This window comes from Maniola hyperantus, chromosome 7, assembly GCF_902806685.2.
Source record: "Maniola hyperantus chromosome 7, iAphHyp1.2, whole genome shotgun sequence".
NCBI classification, from domain to species: domain Eukaryota; kingdom Metazoa; phylum Arthropoda; class Insecta; order Lepidoptera; family Nymphalidae; genus Maniola; species Maniola hyperantus.
Genome location: NC_048542.1, coordinates 2,243,806 through 2,255,883, shown reverse-complemented (window position 1 = coordinate 2,255,883; position 12,078 = coordinate 2,243,806). Strand labels below are relative to the sequence as shown.

Below are 12,078 nucleotides of genomic sequence, written 5' to 3'. Positions count from 1 at the left end.
GTTTGAACTCCTGTGCACGCCACTGCTCCTGAGCACACATTTTTATGGATTTACATGAGTATTTATCAAGATCGATAGAGCGTGAATATGTTAACCTTTAAAAATCTATTTTCGAAAGGTGAAACTATAAAATTACGCTCTACCTTTCGCCGATAAGGTTGTGATTGAATTTCAATCACGAATAGAAAACCCTTGAGAGGAAAGGGCTTAAAAAGGTGATCCATTTTTATTTTACTACCGACTATTTGCTATAATAGACCCCTAACTTCTGCTCGCGACTTTTCCCGCTTGGATTTAAGTTTATCCGATGGAATTTCTTATCATCATCGTTGTAAAAAAACATGCGTTACTTTGCGGAAGTCCATAATATACAAGGAACCAAATTGGTAAATCTGTATGGTGCAATTTGCAGCATGCAATATGCAACGCCAGCCATCCCACTGCTAAATTTGCTAAATATACAGCGGTGCGTGCAGCGCTTTCTTGATACGTGCTTGCTGGACATAGATGTTTTGGGACTTTCACGCCACGGTCTTACGCCACCTGAACTCAGCTAGCAGTGCCCCATGACTCGCTCGATGTCATCTGTTCAAGTAATGTGAGGAAGAGGACCTGCTAAAGCTGCGCTTTCCGGTGCGAGGTCGCCATTCTAGCACCTTGGGACCTTGGTTGTCAAACTATGTGTCTTGCCCATTGCAAGTAACCCGTTAAACTATGTTCGTTATTCTGGTTATGCTATAGCAGCTATACGCATAACTGATTTGTTCACGTACCTAGACAAACTCCAAGCATAGCTTTCTCCATTTCCCGCGTGAGTGACTCTGAGCGTTCTGATAAGAGGCTCTTATTACGTCTACGTAAATTAGGTCTTAGAGTAAAGACTTAGGTTCGTGTATACCTCATTATTTAAATGAGAATAATAGAATATAATCTATCTCCCATCTTATCTCAGGACGATTGCCAAGATTTACTAATAAAATCCGAGATAAGTAGGTACCCACCCTAAGCTAAATACTCACGAATCCTAGAATAATTTGATTACTTTGGCGTCTTAGTCGTTGAATAGTCTCTATTTATTTTTACTTCTTAGACGATTCTCTTGTTAATTTAGCAGAATTTTGTGAAACGAATGAAGTCTTCTATGGAATGGAATGAAATTACCTAATTAATTCAATTTGGGTCCAACTTCAGACGTGGTGTTAGAACTTAAGGCGATATGCGTCCCAAAAGCGGTGTTGAGATACATTTCGGATGTTCAAAGAATCAAGTTTTGGCCTCAAAAACAACAAAATTCTTTATTTATTTTATATTATGAAAGTTAAAGATATTCTTTAGTGAATTACGAGAGCCAAACCACGATTGGCACAATTTGGCTCGATAAAAAAAATCACGAAGTTTCCCCAAAATACGCATTTTTTACACGACCATTAGGATAAAAACCAGTTTTATTCGATTGATATAAAACTAATTTCAATAAAATTTCGTATTTACGTTCAACGTTTAATACACTAATGGATTACGGTATTATTTTATGGTAACAGAGCACATAGAGTTTTAAATTTTGAGCCTCAATAGGTCTACGGTTGATGAGCGGACTGAATTTCGAAAGGTCGGCGGTTCAAACCCCACCCGTTGCACTATTGTCGTACCTACTACTAGCACAAGCTTTACGCATAGTTGGAGAGGAAAGGGGAATATTAGTCCTGATTAGCATGGCTAATATTCTTTAAAAGAAATAGGTATATCATCATCATCATCAGCCTGTGGACGTCCACTGTTGGACATAGGCCTTCCCTAAAGAGCGCCACCACACCCGGTCCTCAGCCTTCCTCATCCAGCCACTTCCCGCCAGCCTCTTTATATCGTCGGTCCATCGTGCTGGAGGGCGTCCCACACTACGCTTGCTTAAACGCGGTCTCCACTCAAGGACTTTCCGGCTCCAGAAGGATGAAGTCGCGGTCATCAGCTAATCCATACTCATATTATTATAAATGCGAAAGTATGTCTGTCTGTCTGCTAGCTTTTCACAGCCCATCCGGTCAACCGATTTTAACGTTATTTGGTACAGGTATAGCTTGCACCCCGGGGAAGGACATAGGCTACTTTTTATCCCGAGAAATCAAAGGTCTTAAACTATACCCAAAAAATCACGTCGATCCGTTGATCCGTTGCGACGTGATTGAAAGACAATCCAACAAACCAATAAACCAACAAACAAACATACTTTCGCATTTATAATATGGGTAGGGATATAAGTCCCGCAAATTGCTATTGCGCTGGAACCATGTCTCATTAACATCGAAAAGACGTCATTTTGACGTCAGTCGAAATAAAAATATACCATCAGCTCGAAACTTCAGTCTAGTGCTGACGTCACTAAAAAGGCGACCACGCGCATTATCAATTTGCGGGACTTATACTAGCCGTTAGCTAACAGCTAATGCCCGACATGCATTACCAAAGTTTCAACTCATCGAATGAACGATGCTTGAACGTATAGGTAACAGACAGACAAACATTTCATAATGCGAGCAAACAAATTCACGAACATAATCTAGTCATAAAAGACCTAGAGCTTGAGAAAATAAGCCCGCGTCTTATTATGAAAATACATAGTACTCAGATAATGGTCCTGGGAATATTTACATTGTAATAGCAATTTTGTGAGTGGCCCAAGTCTGAGAATTAGCGGATACGGGGGTGATTACGTAAAACGTTACAGTAGCGAAAGCAACGCTACAGCAGTAGCAATGCGACAGTTCATTTGCTGTCTCTCTTCTTCTTCTTATTTTGCTTTGTGGCTATTGCTGTCTCTCTCTAGCCGCTGTTACGTGTGACGTTTGACAGCAATGATCGCGAGATTTACGCCTGTCGCAAGCCTGTCGCGAGATACATAATCACCGCGCCGGCTTGTGCTACTACACTAAAAAATAGTGCCTATTGCATTTTTTATTTGTCTTAAGACATCTTCGCATTATTGCCTTGGGGCACATCGGTTGGATAGTTTCAAAGCCTATAACGGACACAGGTTGAAACATTTTTTAGGATTTATATAAGACTACCGGATACCCAGCGTGTGCTAATACTACGCTAAAATTAAAAAAAAACACTCTAAAACCATCTTCTCATTGTTGTCTTTTTAATGAAACCTGGAGTACATCGGTTAGATGGTTTTAAAGTCTATAAAGGACACAGGTAGATTTTTTGTATTTCATACTAGCTTATGCTCGCGACTTCGTCCGCGTGGACTACTCAAATTTCAAACCCCTATTTCACCCCCTTAGGGATTGAATGTTCAATAATCCTTTCTTAGCGGATGCCTACGTCATAAAAGCTATCTGTCTGCCAAACCCGACCCGTCCAGTAGTTTAAGCTGTGCGTTGATAGATCAGTCAGTCAGTCAATCCTTTTATATATTTAGATATAGGTACTTAGAGAAAAAGATTAAAAAGCCTTTCATTTTCTTTTGTTTTAATTTCGATAACTCCTCGTATTATCTGTTGCCTAGCTGAGTTGGGCATCAATCAATTAAAAATTTAATCAACTCGTTAATTGATTAAATAATTAATTCCAATAAAACATACCGCTATACTTAATACAAAAATCACATAATTTTATTATATACTAAAGTCCAAGACCCTATTTTCTTTCTTTTCTTGCTAGTTTTAACTTTTTTTTTACAAGTATTTTACGTATCCCATTCAAATACCAGGAAAATTATAATCAGAAGAAAAAGATCTTCATAAAACGCTGACGCTTATATAACTTATACCACAACAATAGCCTATTTGATCATTCTAAGAGATTTTAAGGCTGTGAAAAGAGACGATATGGCTAATGAAAGTGAGATTGGAATACAAATTGATATTTCAAATGAGAAATTCTTAAATTGGTCATCTTAATTTTGTGTAATGCTCAAAAACTCAGGCTCGCCCACCGAGGGCTCCGTACTACCTGTGGTACTACAGTCGAATTTTTTTGACATTTTGCACGATTAATCAAAAACTATGGTGCATAGAAATAAATAATTTTTAGAATGCACAAGTGAAGCCCTTTCATATGATACCCCACTTGATATAGTTATCTGACTTTGACAATTGAAAACACTAATTATTAGTTCATGACCACAATTTAATTTTTGTGTGATGTACCGTCAAATTCACGGTTTTCAGATTTTCCCCGAATGTCTGCTATAAGACCGCTAGCTAGACCGCTAGCTAGATAATGACAGTTAGCTACCTGCCAAATTTCATGATTCTAGGTCTAGGTAGGACAGACAGACAACACAGTGATATAAGGGTTCCCTTTTTTCTTTTGAGGTACGGAACCCTAAAAATGAGAGCACCTTCATCAGCATCGCGCTGTCATAGTGTAAGAGGGTGGCAATATCTAGTATCAAAATAGATTTAAGACCAAATTGTACCACATTCTAGCAATTAAAAACTGTTTCTATTTCTATTTCTGCACATTTAAGTGACAAAATGAGGCATCAACAGTAGCGTGCACAGCCTTCAAAGCCAGGGTAGTTGGTGCTATCCTTTTCCGCAGGGGGCATTATGAAAGAGATAGCAATACGTTTGAACTGGGCCTGGGCATCGTATTCATATCCAAGTACACACACGCAAACATACACACACATAAACACGCACACGTACACGTACACACATTCAAATACGCACGCACACACATACGCACCCATACATACCTATTGTAAATATTTATAATACGTTGAGATTGTTGAGAAAAACTGTCCTACATTAAAAGACGAAACTGACAGATGAGTAGGATCAGGAGTTGCGTCTCAAGTCCCGCGGGAAATTATTGTATTGCGAAGGCTGTAGTCTCGAGTCTTTACAGATAAATCGCGTCAGTGTGCAGATTTGCAGAATTAAGGTATGATTCCGAACCACGCTGCACGCAGCAGCGCTGCCGCAACAGTGCTGTCACCAGCTGTCACAGTCCTGTCGTGGCACTACTGGTCCCCATACAATCTCTATAAGCTTATATGACATTACATTCCGTGCTAGGCAGCAATGACGCGGCAGCAATGTAGCGGAACATTGCTGCCTAGCTCGGAATGTAATGAGATATATGTTTTTGTTTTTGCTAGCTTAGCGTTCTGGATACACCCTGTATATATAAATTATATTATTCTAATGATCGCCGTCGACTGAGTTGCCGGGCGACTAGTCGACCGAGCGTAATGGGTCTTAAAGTCGCGATTTCAAAAAACAAGTCTTGGATGCAGGTTGGGTGAGTTATCGTCGTCATAATCATCGTGACCAACCCATCGCTGGCTATGTTTTTATTCACCGTTAAAGAAAGTGATATTTAATTGCATAAAACGCACATTCGACCGTCCGCTGCGCCAGATCCTTCTTTCCACGCACGTGCAAACTGTGGAACCAACTCCCATCGGCGGTGTTCCCACTAGATTATAACATGGGGTTATTCAAGGGGCGGACCAACAAATTTCTAAAAGGCCGGCAACGCATCGGCGGCTCCTCTGGTGCTGCAAATATTCATGGGCGGCGGTAATCACTTAACATCAGGTGACCCGCCTGCTCGTTTGCTCGCTATATCTATTTAAAAAAAAAAAAACATTCCGAAAAGTTAGAGTTGCGTGCCCGGGATCGAACCCCCGACCTCCCAAATAGGAGGATGACGCTTTAACTAATTAGAAGCGAAGAAGATCTTTAGAAACCTGTAAATAATGTTCAAGAAAATCATAATTCCTACAGTGCGACAAGGCTCTTTTGGCGCGTGGCGAAAATTAATAAATTATAACTAACGTTGCCGTCAAGTGTCCCCTTTGTTTTTGTTTGAATAGTCTATAGCTATAGAATGCTGAGATCTATAGAGCACACTGTGACTTAGTTAAGACAGAGTTAAAACGAGATAGAGCTATATCTCTCACAAAAATCTGTCTCATTTTAACTCAATCTTAAGTCTGAGCAAAGTCAAAGTGCGCTTTATAGATCTCAGCCTAAGCCTCTGTGCGACAACTACGCCCCCCTGTCAATGTCATTCAAGTGCCAAAAGAGCTTTGTCGTACTGTATATTTAGATTTATTGTTAAGTTGATATTCAATCAATAAGCAATTTCACTTTATGCTGACGAAATCCTACAATACACCGACAAAACAAATAAGCAAACTACACCAAAACCAAACAATTAACATAGACTATTGACATGAACAATATATTTAATCAGACGTATTCAAAACTGTTCAGTTTGTGTATTCTAATAGGTACCCGTTTATATTAAACAATACAATCAATTCATCGTCAATTACTAAAACATCAACTCAGTTGAACTACCTAATACCTATATGGCTGAGTTTGTTGTGGGCTCTTCTCAGACCTGGGCGCGTTTGGAACCCTCGTAGCTTTAGTTTTAAGTTTGCGTAATAATTATCACCACTATATCTTAGAAATCCAACATCTGACCATCAAAAAGAGTTATTAATTACCTATTTTGAATAAATCATTTGACTTTGACTTTGACAACTGAGTTGATGTACAAATCATCTGTGATAATAATATATTACTGTTGGGGGTTGTCCTTTAAACAATAATAACATGTTTGTATATATTATATTTTTATTCTGAGTTAACTATTATAAGTTCCGAAAAAAGTTACTTAAATCTTGGAAGTTATTTGCTTACCCTTCAGAAGTGGGATAATTTTACTAAATTTCAAGTTTTTTTTTACTTACTCACGAAGTTTGACGAATGACACTGGATGAAGGAAGGATTCCTTGTTAAAATAAAACCGGTCAATAGTGTGAGTGGGACTTGCACATGTAGGGTTCCGTACCATCGTACAAGATATAACACAAAGGACTTTTTAATTTTTTTTAATTTGCATGGCGGCCCTTTTGAAATTTTGTTATTAATTGTTACAGCGGTAATAGAATGCACACTATGAAAATTTCAACTCTCTAATAACCGTACTACCGCAATAAGTTACGGTTCATGAGATACAGCACGCTGACAGATGGACGGACAGAGGACGGATATAGAATGAACAGCACCAGGACGCATCCTTCGGGCACGGAACCCTAAAAATTAAGCACTCAATTATACGCAAACCTAACTTTGCATGTTTATGTTGATTTAACATTTCACAAAATAGTAGGTATACGAAAAGTTCCGTGTATTCTAAGCTAATAAGAAGCTACAATGAAAAGTCAATTAGAAAAGCTAATAACACAGGTCGACCCTAATCCCGTATCCCGATTTAGAGGATTAAAAGGCGAAATTCACGTTTGGATTAAAGGACTTGATAAAATTAATTTGCTCTGTAGCTACTACAAAATTACGTACCCAGAGCATTGACTTATATATTACTTCGTATGGACAGGGCTATTGAACAAACAAAAAAGGAACCGACTCAGTGGTGTTTTAGCACCAATGCAATGCTACCTCAGTTGGATTTCAAACGGGTCGTTCATTAGTATCTAAGAGGTGGCGGCTAGCGCTGATTTATTTGGTTCCAAAACCGTGAAAAATTTTGTTCGCTTGGGCATATCTTGTCATTTCTATCGATGACCCAGAGCCTTCTCAGTCTACTGTCAACTGAAGTTTTTAAATGGAAAATTTAATTATATGCAGTGACATCTCTTCAGTTCAGTTTGGATCATCGGCGTAAAGTTGCCTGTCTATATTTTACAGGATATAATATATCGGAGAGTTTGCCGAAGAACTTTTCGACCTGGTTCCTCCTTCACCCTTCTACTATCGTACCGCAAGGCATCGCCAAGGTCTGCACCCGTACGTAGTCGAAATTTCACGTATATGTACGAGTACGAAGCAGTTACAAAAATACATCTTATATTCCTTTACGATCCTGGATAAAATATTATTAGTTAGTACCTAAACAGTTACGAAACAACGTAATTTTAATCTTATTCCGTAACGAGCCCGGATAAAATGTTCTTGATTAATAACCAGGTACGAACAGACGAAGTATAAGTAAATCTTATTTCGTAGCTGGTTAAGAAACGTTCGTTACCAACGTGGACGAAACCTTAGAATCACATCGCTCTAAAATCTGTCCCGCTCATCTGTCCTCATTAAATAATAATAATAATAATAATAAAATAGTCATTTATTTAGGCAACTTGAACCCATTTGAACATACATAAAAGTAAATACAAATACAAATGTACAATTGTTAAAAATAATAATAATAAAATGAAAATAATAAAGTTACAAAATATACAATAATAAAATTAAAATTAAATTAAAATTAGAGATTGCCCCCAAATAGGAGGTTCGTACTTTATTTACGGTTATTGTCACGATGTACGGCAAGCCAGTACTTCAGTATGGGATTCTCAGGGCACTCAGAGCATACCCTGAGGACCTCGTTTTGAGAATCGCGGATGCGGGACCAAAATGCCGCAACACGAGATTAAAGTGAACGGAGGCGGTAAATTAAGAGTCTGTTAATTACAAAGTTAATTAAGCCAACAAATTAACTGAAATCCTGGATCCCGCAACTTGCGAGGTATGCGGGATCCGGACTTCGTACGCGTGGAGTTAGGTTTTTAAAAATCCCGTGGGAACTCTTTGGTTCTCCGGGATAAAAAGTAACCTATGTTACTGTCCAGGTCTTCAACTATACCCTTGCAAAAAATCATGTCGATCCGTTGCTCCATTGCGACGTGATAAAAGGATAAACCAACAAACCAATAAACCAACAAACAAACACACTTTCGCATTTATAATAAGAGTACTGATTTAAATTAGTGGCTAAGAAACGTTGGTTACCAACGTGGACGAAACCTTATAATCACATCGCCCTAAAATCTGTCCCGCTAATACCTCATTAAAGTGAACAGAGGCGGTAAATTAAGAGTCTGTTAATTACAAAGTTAATTAAGCCAACAAGTTAACTGAAATCTCGGATCCCGCATACCTCGTAAGTTACGGGACCGCGGGATTAAAGGTATCGCATTTTGTGAGTTACGAATTAGGAAAAGCATCGATATAAATGACAAGATATGCCCAAGCAAACAAAATTTTTTACAGTTTTGGAACCAAATAAATCAGCGCCACCTCTAAGATACTAATGAACGACCCGTTTGAAATCCAGACGTCACTGAGGTTGCACGGGTGCTATGAGTCGGTGCCATTTTGTTTGTTCAATAGCCCTGTCCATACGAAGTAATATAATATGTATAAGTCAATGAGGAAAAGTAATTTGTCTGGTACTTACGCAAGCTGTAGGGAAGTCGGTATTGGGCTTAAAATAATGGTAAAATCGGTCACGTGCAGGATGGACTCGCACAAGAATGGTTCCGTACCAACATATAAGAAATAACAATTTTTAGGGTTCCGTACCTCAAAAGGAAAAACGGAACCCTTATAGGATCACTTTGTTGTCTGTCTGTCAGTTGTCTGTCTCTCAAGAAACCTACAGGATACCTCCCGTTGACCTAGAATCATGAAATTTGGCAGGTAGCTAGGTCTTATAGCAGACATTAGGAGAAAAATCTGCAACCCGTGAATTTATGGTCACGTAAAACTAACGGTGTATACTATCTCTATATCTCTCTGTTTATTCTCTAAAAGGGTACCAGAAGCGAGTTTAAAATCAGACAAAAAAGCAGGGCATTATAAGCATTTTTGGATTGGTTATTTGAATGTCCTCTCTTTTTAAACTTGCGCGCAGACAATGATTACACGCGTAGCGGTTCATCGAGAGGTTTACTCTTTATACTAACCTAACTACAACATTAACTGCACAAAATTACTATTACAACCAATCAATTAAAATGACGACCTAAACACAAAAGCATTTAGTAGTCGAATGAGTCTGCGTCTGAACGCAGACTGGCTTTAAAACCATCATCCACCCGTATTTATACAATCGACACAAGATGTTGACGCAACGGATCACGTGACTTCTGTCAGAGATAATAAATTATAAGTGCGATAACATCTCTCTGTATATACTGGAGTCAGATACCTAGTTACTCGTATATTACATAATATAACTACCCGACTCGAGCAATAAATGATTATGCAACTGATTTATGAATAAAACACTACGAGAGCGAGTCGGACTCAAACACAAAGGGTTCCGTACCATCGTACAAGAAATAAAACTTTTTGAGTAATTTTTTTTTTAATTTTCATAGCGACTATTTTGAAATTCTTATTGTTGTTATAGCGGCAAAACCGATGGCCGTCGGGGCAGACGTGTTCTGGAGTGGAGACCACGTATCGGCAAGCGCAATGTGGGATGACCTCCAACCCGCTGGACTGACGACCTTAAGAAGGTAACGGGACGTGGGTGGATGAGGAAGGCAGAGAATCGTGTGTGGTGGCGCGCTCTTGGGAAGGCCTATGTCCAGCAGTGGACGCAAACATGCTGATTGATTGATTGTTGTTATAGCGGCAATAGAAAGACATATTCGGTGAAAATTTCTTCTCTCTACCTATTACAGTTCACGAGATACAGCCCGCTGCCAGACAGACGAACAACGGAGGCTGGTAATAGGGTCCCGCTGGCGCCTTTTGGGTACGAAACCCTAAAAATGGATATTATGATGAACTAGAATACACAATAACAGCCTTTGTTTCTTTAATTGAAATATAATCTATGATAATTAGGTATTTTATTTTCCTCGTATTGCATGTCACGGAAACAAGCATAGTACCCATAAGGTCATTTTGAGTCTTCGAGACAGGTCACTTAGACCCAGGGGAGACGCAGGTTCAAATCCTGCCGGTACCACAATTTTTGATTTTTGAATTTGCAAGATAAAATTCAAAACTAAAACTCCTATTAGTAAACGCTGAAATAATATCACAATAAAGTAAAATTGTTTTCCTGACGCTTGGTAAATTTTAATATAGCTGATGCTAGCGACTGAACTCTTTGATTTTCCGGGATAAAAATTAGCCTATGTTACTTTCCAGGTCCATGTAAAAAAATCTGATCTATCCGTTGCACCGCAGGACAAACTAACAAACCAATAAGCCAATACACTCGCATTTATAATTGAAATTGAAATTAATTTATTTCATATAGGACATCATGATGCCACTTATGATAAGTCAATACTCTACCACCGCGGTTCAGAATGTAGATTCTACTGAGAAGAGTCGACAAGAAGAATAATATGGGTAGTGATTTTATGAACTATATTTATGAACTCCTTTTTCATTTGACATCCCACTTCCCTGCGAATACGGAACCCTAAAAACGCAGTTAAATTATATTAAACGTCTAGTATAGATAACACTGCTGATGATGGTAACACGTATAGTATGCGACGGGTCGAGATGGCAATCGGGGAGGGAACGCCCCGCACATCCGCACAGCCCCCGCACTAACCCAGTGTACCCGGTCACTCGCCTCATACCCCGATTGCCATCTCAACCTGTCGCGTACCTACTATAGTTTATCCAGCAATTTGTTCGAGTAGATATTAAGTACCTAAACTTGATTATGAAAGTGAGGTCACGGCAATGGCACGGTAATGTTATCTATACAGTATTGTAGCTCGGCCGTATCTTTGAAATAAATACCTACAGCATCGCGGTACGTAAACATGCGATAGGGCTGCCCGCCTCCGGCATTTTAATTACATTTGCTTACTTTCTGTTTAAATATGTACTTGTCATTTGCCTACTTTGTGTTTAAATATGTACTTGTCATATTAAATATGTACTTGAACTTAATTTTTGTGAAAAAATCACGCGGTTATTAAAAAAACAAAACACCGTCCGTTCGTCACTGCGGCACAGACGCGACTGGCTGCACCGCGAGCGCACCGCGAGATCGAGGCGCGTAGGTATAGTTCGCGTTTCGCCCGTTTGTATGAAGTTGGAATACTGCATATAACATTACCGTGGCAATGGCGATTAGCGACACCTGCAAGGAAAAACACCCTATCTCATTATTCTTAACTTTTCACGATAGCAGCGCGTCAAACTTGTTTTTAGAGTTCCGTATCTCCAGAGACAAAAAACCGGCGAAGTGCGAGTCGGACTCGCACACGAAGAGTTCTGTACCATCGCTCGTAAGTTTCCGTAGGTAGTTTTTTTTTCAGATTTTTCC

General features: G+C 39.1%; 1 protein-coding gene across 6 annotated transcripts in view; it reads right to left on the bottom strand.

Annotated features, from left to right (window-relative positions):
- The window catches only part of LOC117983826 (KH domain-containing, RNA-binding, signal transduction-associated protein 2-like), a 224,938-nt gene that overhangs the window by 159,970 nt on the left and 52,890 nt on the right, over positions 1–12,078 (bottom strand). The gene's annotated exons all lie outside the window — the stretch shown is intronic.